Source organism: Apium graveolens, chromosome 11, assembly GCF_009905375.1.
Source record: "Apium graveolens cultivar Ventura chromosome 11, ASM990537v1, whole genome shotgun sequence".
Lineage (NCBI taxonomy): Eukaryota > Viridiplantae > Streptophyta > Magnoliopsida > Apiales > Apiaceae > Apium > Apium graveolens.
This window is the reverse complement of record NC_133657.1, coordinates 56,473,110-56,481,874: the sequence shown is the minus strand read 5'-3', so window position 1 is coordinate 56,481,874 and position 8,765 is coordinate 56,473,110.

Below are 8,765 nucleotides of genomic sequence, written 5' to 3'. Positions count from 1 at the left end.
TTTGTTGAGGTATATTAGCTCTAGATGAAGAAGCCTCATTGTTGTCTTGATGTGTGATTGAGTTTTGATTATTAGAAACTCCCCCTGAGTTTGTGGATCTTTGATTTGAGAAATGGGAACTTTCTATAGGTGATCTATCTTGATTTCCAGCTTCTCTTGATAACCCGACGGAAGGTGAATTTTGAGTACCGACGGATGAAGCTGATTGTCTCCCGACGGATAACACAGATTGCCTCCTGACGGATGAAGCATTATGCAACTCGACAGATGTTGAGTTTTGTGCTTCATTTGTAGTAGATTTTTCTGCATTATCCTTAGATACTATTTCTTGATCACTTTCATCATCACTGTCATCACTAACCATCTCCACATTGTCGAATTTGAGGGTCTCATGGTAATCTCCATCTTGCAGTCCTTCAATCTTTTTATCATCAAACACAACATGTATTGATTCCACAACAATGTTAGTTCTTAGATTGTAGACTCTATATGCTTTACCAACAGCATATCCAACAAAAATTCCTTCATCTGCTTTAGCATCAAACTTCCCATTTTGATCAGTTTGATTTCTCTGAATATAGCATTTGCAGCCAAAGACATGAAAAAAGTTTATAGTTAGCTTCTTATTCTTGAACAATTGACAAAGAGTCATGCATCTTTCTTGATTAACCAGTGAAATATTCTGAGTGTAGCATGCAGTATTTACAGCTTCAGCCCAGAAATATGTTGGCAGTTTAGATTCTTCAAGCATTGTCCTTGCAGCTTCAATAAGTGATATGTTCTTCCTTTCCACTACTCCATTTTGTTGTGGAGTTCTTGCTGCTGAAAACTCATGCAGAATCCCATTTTCCTCACAAAATGCTCTCATGACAAAATTCTTGAACTCAGTTCCATTGTCACTCCTGATTCTTCTAACCTTGAAATCAGGGTGATTATTGACTTGCCTTATGTGATTGATGATGATTTCACTACCCTCATCTTTAGACTTTAGGAAATATGTCCAAGAGAACTTTGAGAAATCATCTACAATTACTAGGCAAAATCTTTTCCTTGAGATAGACAACACATTGAATGGTCCAAACAAATCCATGTGTAGCAGTTGCAAAGGTTCTTCAATTGTTGAATCAAGTTTCTTCCTGAATTATGCTTTAATTTGCTTCCCTTTTTGGCAAGCATCACACAATCCATCCTTATAAAACTCCACTAGAGGAATGCCTCTAACCAGTTCTTTCTTTACTAGCTCATTCATGGTCTTGAAGTTTAAATGGGATAGCTTCTTGTGCCATAGCCAACTTTCATCCTGACTTGCTTTACTGAGAAGACAAGTAACAGATTCTGCATTAGATGAGTTGAAATCAGCTAGATACACATTTCCTTTTCTCACACCAGTGAGAACCATTTTGTTGCTTCTTTTATTAGTCACAACACAGGCTTCTGAGTTGAAGGTTACTGAGTTGCCTTTATCACAAAGCTGGCTGATACTCAATAAATTGTGTTTGAGACCATCCACTAAGGCAACCTCCGCAATGATGACATTGTCCTTTGAAATCAAGCCATATCCCACAGTATAACCCTTGATGTCATCTCCAAAAGTAATACTTGGGCCAGCTCTCTCCTTAAACTCTGTGAGCAGGGTAGAATCACCAGTCATGTGTCTTGAACAACCACTATCCAAGTACCAAAGATTCTTTCTGTTTCCCTGCACACATCAAAATCAAATCAAGTTGATTTTGGTACCCAAGTTTCCTTGGGTCCTGCCTTGTTAGCTTTCTTTTTCTGTTTCTTAGGCTTTATCTCATTTGACTTGGGGATATCAGATTCATCCTTGGTCATTTGAGTTGGGTCTTTGAAACCATTCGTTGCAACAGAATTATCATGCATATTATAATCAACAGGGAATGGCATGTTATTAGTAAACATGTTATTCCAGTAAGGCATGCTAAATGGCATTTGTGGCATACTAAATGCAGCATAATAAGGATTAGGTGCAAATGGCATATTAGCAAACTATGCATTCATATTCTGTGTAGACATAGCATTCATAGGCATGGGAGGCATGGCATTCATGTTAGGAAAGTGAGGTCGGGCATGGCAGATTTTGTTGGATTTTAATCGCAGTGGAGGCATGGCAAAACACTTTTACATATACAAAATCCAAATAAAAGCATATAAATCGTGAATAAAAATTCGAGGGATCGAATCTAACCTTTTAAAATAATTCGGAGACAACGATCAGAGATCCTTAGCAGTTGCTCCTCAAGTGTGAAGCACTCCACCGGTATCCACCAAGAAAACGATGTTAAGGAGGAGGAAGGAGGTGGAGAGAATTGGGTTTTCCAAACTTTTTGGGTTTTCGGGTTTGATGTGGGTTAGAATAAAATAGGGTCTATAATAGTGTATTTATAGGCAAAATTTTCAGCTGAAATTTTCCCATAAATAATATTATTATTATCCCATTTATTATTCTCATTAATAATTAAAACACCTTTTAATTATTAATCCTTTTTCTAAACACTTTAGAAATAATTCTCTCTCTTGATTTAATTTCCAAAAATTAAATCCTTAATTAATAATATTAAGAACTTTTCTTAATTAATTTATAATCAATTAAATCTCATTTAATCAATTATTAAATTTTCCAATTAATTATTTATTTCATAAATAAATAATTATTAGCCATTATTAATTAATTCCTCCACCATTAAATCATTCTCTTTTTATGGTGTGACCCTGTAGGTTCAATATTAAGCCGGTAGTAGAAATAAATAATAATAAAACTATTTTATCATTATTTATATAAATTCTCTAATTTATTAAATATGATTAATTAATTAATCACATTTATTCTACATCGTGAGGGATACTTCTCAGCATATCGCGACTATCCGGATAATATGAATTCACTGCTTAGAATACCAAGAACCTATTCAGTGAATAGTTACCGTACAATAAACTCCTTCTACCCTACAATGTCCCGATTAACTACAAGGCATGGATCTCGTGTCAAGCCTATCTAATTTAATCACTTGCTTTCCATCTACTATGCTTAGTTCTATGCAAATTAGAAACTCCTTTCTAATTTCATTTACTCTGGCCAGAGATTCCTGAACTAGCATAAGTGGATCAGCCTTGAACATTCGCTTCCTTCACTTGAAGGGGTAGATCCTTTATTGATCATACACTATCTTCGTGTACAAATTCCTATACCCAGAAGAGCCCTAATAATTGTCCCTGGAGACTAAGAACTAAACCAAAGCATAGTTCAGTGTACACAAGATGACTATGATGACCTCAAGTCTAAGGATACTTGTACAACTATCACTATGTGAACAATTGCTGACACATGAGTGAACTCCATCAGTTGTTCAGCTGTGTGAGTCATGTTCAGTGAACTTATTCCATAATAAGCACCTACATACTAGCTATAGTGTCACCACACAAATGTCTATGAGAACAGATATCCTTCATAATGAAGCAAGCATAGTATGTACCGATCTTTACGGATTATTAATTACCAGTTAGTAATCCTATGACCAGGAACTATTTAAGTTTAGAGTTATCATCTTTTTAGGTCTCACTATTATGATCTCATCATAATCCATAAAAAGTTTTACTCTAAACTATGGTATATCTTATTTAAACATTTAAATAGATAAAGCCCGTAATAAAAACAAAACAAGTCTTTATTAATATCAATGAAATCAAAACAGATTACATAAAAGTTATTCCTAAATCCTAATACATGATTGGACTTAGGACATATTCCTTTCAATCTCCCACTTGTACTAAAGCCAATCACTCTGGTATCTAATACCCATCTTGTCTTTATGACGATCAAAGTGACTTTCATAAAGTAGATTTGTGAGTGGGTCTGCTATGTTGTTATGTGTGTCAACTCTAATTCAATACAATACAAGAAATGTTACCGCGCTCCCACTAACCCTTTTGTAGACGCATGGTTCATCTTCGTTTTTGATAAAATCAAACTCTTTGGTTGTCTCATCAAAACGAATGTTCCATCTTTCGAGAAGCCTGATTTAAACCACATATGGTTCGCAGCAGCTTACACACTAGGTTTTCATTTCTCTTGGAAAGAAAACCATCTGGCTAATTGCCAGATCTCATAGTCGTAGTAAGCAGCATTCGCAAGCAAAATCCGAACTGATTTTAACAGGGCTACAGGTAAAAGGTTTCATCAAAGTCAATCCATTGCCTTTGTTTGAATTCTTTTGCCACAAGCCTGGCCTTAAAGGTCTCCACCTGGCCATCTGCTCTAATCATTCTTTTGTATCCCGTATACATAGATTTCTTTCCGGATTTCATGGCACTTTGCCATTTCTCTGAGTCAACACTACTCATAGCCTCATTATAGATCACTGGGTCGTCATCATCAATGATCGACAACTCATTGTCATTCTCAAAGACAAGGCCATAATACCTCTCAGGTTGGCGAGACACTCTCCCTGATCTATGAATGGGCTGTTCCACGAAAGGTTGTTCAGTCAGAACAGGTGTTTCCACTTGATCCGTAGTAGTTTGTGCTTCTTGAACTTCATCAAGTTCAATTTTGCTCCCACTGTTTCCTTCAAGGATAAACTCCTTTTCCAAGAAGGTAGCATGTCTGGATACAAACACCCGATGATCGGTGTAAAAGTAATACCCTAAAGTCTCTTTAGGATATCCCACAAAACTACATTTTACAGATCGATATTCCAGCTTATTTGGGTCAACTTACTTGACATAAGCTGGACATCCCCAAATCTTAACGTGTTTAAGACTCGGTTTCCTTTCTTTCCATATCTCATACGGAGTTTGAGGAATAGATTTGGAAAGCACCTTATTCAGTAAATATGCTGAGGTTTCCAATGCATAACCCCATAGGAATACTGGAAGATTTGCATAGCTCATCATGGACCGAACTATGTCTAACAAAGTTCGATTTCTCCTTTCAGATACCAATCTGGAGGTGTCCACTGGGAGACTATACCATTTACTTTGAGATAATCTTGAAACACTCCATTAAAGTATTCACCACCTCGATCTGATCGAAGAGTTATAATACTATGTTTGGTTGTTTCTCCACTTCATACTTATATTCTTTGAACTTTTCAAAGGCCTCAGACTTGTGTTTCATCAAACACATATCTGAATCCAGATCTATCATCTATGAAAGTAATGAAGTATGAAAATCCACCCATGGCTTGCGTAGACATTGGTCCACATACATCTGTGTGTACCATTTCTAGCAAATCTGCAGCCCTCTCTCCATGTCCACTAAATGGAGACTGCAGTGCCACTATGAAGTGAGATTTTCATCATCCCTTTTCTTTTATTAGTTTGTTCAATCTAAAGTAAATTATGTCAAATTTATACAGACCATTATTTAAAGTACCACGTCCATAAAGAATATTATCTCTAAGAATAGAACATTCATTATTCTCAATAATAAATGAAAATCCAGCCAAGTCTTACATGGGAATAATATTCCTCACAATCGAGGGAATAAAATAACAATTATTTCAAACAATAGTCTTGCCCGTAGGCATATGTAAATGAAATGATTCTACATCTTCAGCAGCAACTCTTGCTCCATTTCCCATCAGTAGAATCACCTCCTCTTCTTCAGGAGTCCTACTTCTCTTTGGTCCCTGCAACAATTGCAGATATGAGAACCACAGGCGGTATCTAATACCCATGTAGAAATTTGATTTAATGACATATTCACTTCTATCATGAACATACCTGAATCAGAAGCGGTAGTCTCACTACCCTTCTTCTTCTTCAATTCTGCAAGGTAAACCTTCCAGTTCCTCTTCCAGTGCCCCACCTTGTTACAGTGAAAGCAAACAACTTTGCTCTTGGGGTCTTCAGCTTTTGGTGGAACCGGCGTTTTCTCACCTACTTTCTTCTTCTTGGAAGGGTTCCTCTTCCTTTTCTTAGGATTGGAACCTTCACCAATTAGAAGAACATAACTCTTCTTAGAAGGAAAATTCGATTCCGCAGTCTTCAACATGTTGTGGAGTTCAGGCAGGCTGACATCCAACTTATTCATGTGAAAGTTCACAACAAACTGCGAGAACAAACTCGGAAGCGATTGCAAGACCAAGTCTTGGCTCAGCTCCCCATCCATGGCAAAACCAAGTTGTCCAAGACGTTCAATCAAATTTATCATCTTAAGTATATGGTCATTCACAGATGATCCCTCAGACATCCTACAACCGAACAGCTCCTTCGATATCTCATATCGAGCTGTCCTCCCTGCCACATCATACAACTCTTGTAGATGCATGAGGATAGTGTGAGCATCCATATGCTCATGTTACTTCTGTAGCTCAATGTTCATGGAAGCTAGCATGATGCATTGAGCAACATTTGCATCATCTATCCACTTACGATACACAGCATGTTCATTATTATGTGCATCACTAGCAGGTTCAGTAGGCTTAGGTGAGTCAATCACGTATTTCAGTTTCTCAATCCTAAGAACAATTCTCAAGTTTCGAAGCCAGTCAGCATAATTAGGACCAGTCAATTTGTGAGCATCTAGTATGCTCCTGAGTGATAGTGCAGAAGACATAACATATAAAGTAAATCTGTAAATAATAAACACATAACAACAGTTAGCAAATATTCGATTTCATTTCAAAACACTATATGAATCGGGTCTTTATTCATAAGTGGCTCCCACTAGTTTTCCTAATTTATTCAACCCCCTACATGAAAAATTAAGCATTCATAATGCTAGTGGGAAAAGGGATCCTACATTCTATTACACAACCCCGGCTGTGGTACGAAACGCCATGTAATGTTCAATAGGCAGACAACTCTTGTCAATTACATCTTAGGTTATTCCCTAATCAAACTTTAGCCTCTTGAATAATTGAGTCACGGCTGTGGCACGACAAACTCAATATTCTAAGTCAAGTCTAACCCAACATTCCATACAATTGAATCAGTCCCCAAAGGCCCACGGCTGTGGCACGTAACGACCTTTAGATTCTTATTCAATGTACACATCTCTATATAATAGACAAGTATTTCTTATTTCGAAATCAAAGCCCTCGACTGTGGCACGAAACGACAATGATTCAAAAATAAGAACTACTTTCTACCATGTTGGAAGGCTATGACCGACACAAGCCCGTTGTGTCATTGGCCAATTACTACTTGATATTATTTAATTTTAGAGGAATTATATTACGTTACAATCATAATCATATTATAAAGAGATTCTTCCTTTAAAATTAAATATTTCAAATCAATAATCAATAATCAGATGATTCCTAGATCGGGTGGAGCATTGTCAAGAGGCGTCACTTAATAACCCTTTCTTACAGATAGAAATCTGTTGTTGACAGAATCATCATTTCTCTCATATCGAAAATTCATATTCAATTATGTGTTTCATAAACACAAGAATCTCATGATTGTATTCATAATATTATTATTAAGGTTATGAAACAATTTCACTATACTAGGTTGTCTAACAAATGCCTTATGTTTATTTAAGTTCACCTAAATCTATCATCGCATGATAAACTAAGCATATATCACATATATCAACATGAATAAACATCAAGTTAGGCATGTTATATCATCTAGCACATTAGTCTAAGCATTATACATCTCTATGTATCACATGAAGCATTTAAAAGCAATTAAAACAGTTAAAAACAGCTTTAAAACACTTCATGGAAATATAAACAGTTCAAAACTTTTATATAAACTAAAATTAATCACTCCATTAGATCCGTCTCGGAAAAACGAATCCAACGGTATATTGCACGCCCAAAACGGAGTTACGAAACTCCTAGAAAATCAATTTTAAAATCAACAGACGGGCTGTACCGCATTACAGGAACGCGTTACAGGACCTTTAACGCATTCCGGTGATGCGTTACACCCCTTTTAAGCCATTAAAGGGTGTAACGCATTCCGTGAATGCGCCACAGGTTTGTAACGCATTCCCGGAATGCGTGACACCCCTATTTTTTTTTCTGCAGCAGCCGTCACTTTCTCCTCGAAAAACGAGCCTGACAACTCTGTCGACTTCTTACTTTGCTGACAGGCGTATAACAGCAGACAACAGCACAGTAGATGCAGATAACTTACAGATGTACATATATATACTTACAAATAATATATATATATATATGATTTATTTAATTACGAATTTAATTGCAAAATCTTCAAAAATTCATAATAAAAAATCTATACATCATAAAATTATGAAAAAAATACCCAGACGATTTACAACACTTGTAGAACCCAGATCAACATTCAAAATTATTCTGAGAAACGATTTCTCATCAGACAAAATTAATCCATGATATAACTTGTAAAAATCATAATTAATTCATACAAGCACATAAAATTCTGAAATTTTTACCACAGATCTATATGCATACAACCTATGCTCTGTTACCATTGTTGGATTTTAATCGCAGCGGAGGCATGGAAAAACACTTTTACACATACAAAATCCAAATAAAAGCATATAAATCATGAATAAAAATTCGAGGAATCGAATCTAACCTTTTAAAATAATTCGGAGACAACGATCAGAGATCCTTAGCAGTTGCTCCTCAAGTGTGAAGCACTCCACTGGTATCCACCAAAAAAACGATGTAAGGGAGGAGGAAGGAGGTGGAGAGAATTGGGTTTTCCAAACTTTTTGGGTTTTCGGGTTTGATGTGGGTTAGAATAAAATAGGGTCTATAATAGTGTATTTATAGGCAAAATTTTCAGCTGAAATTTTCCCATAA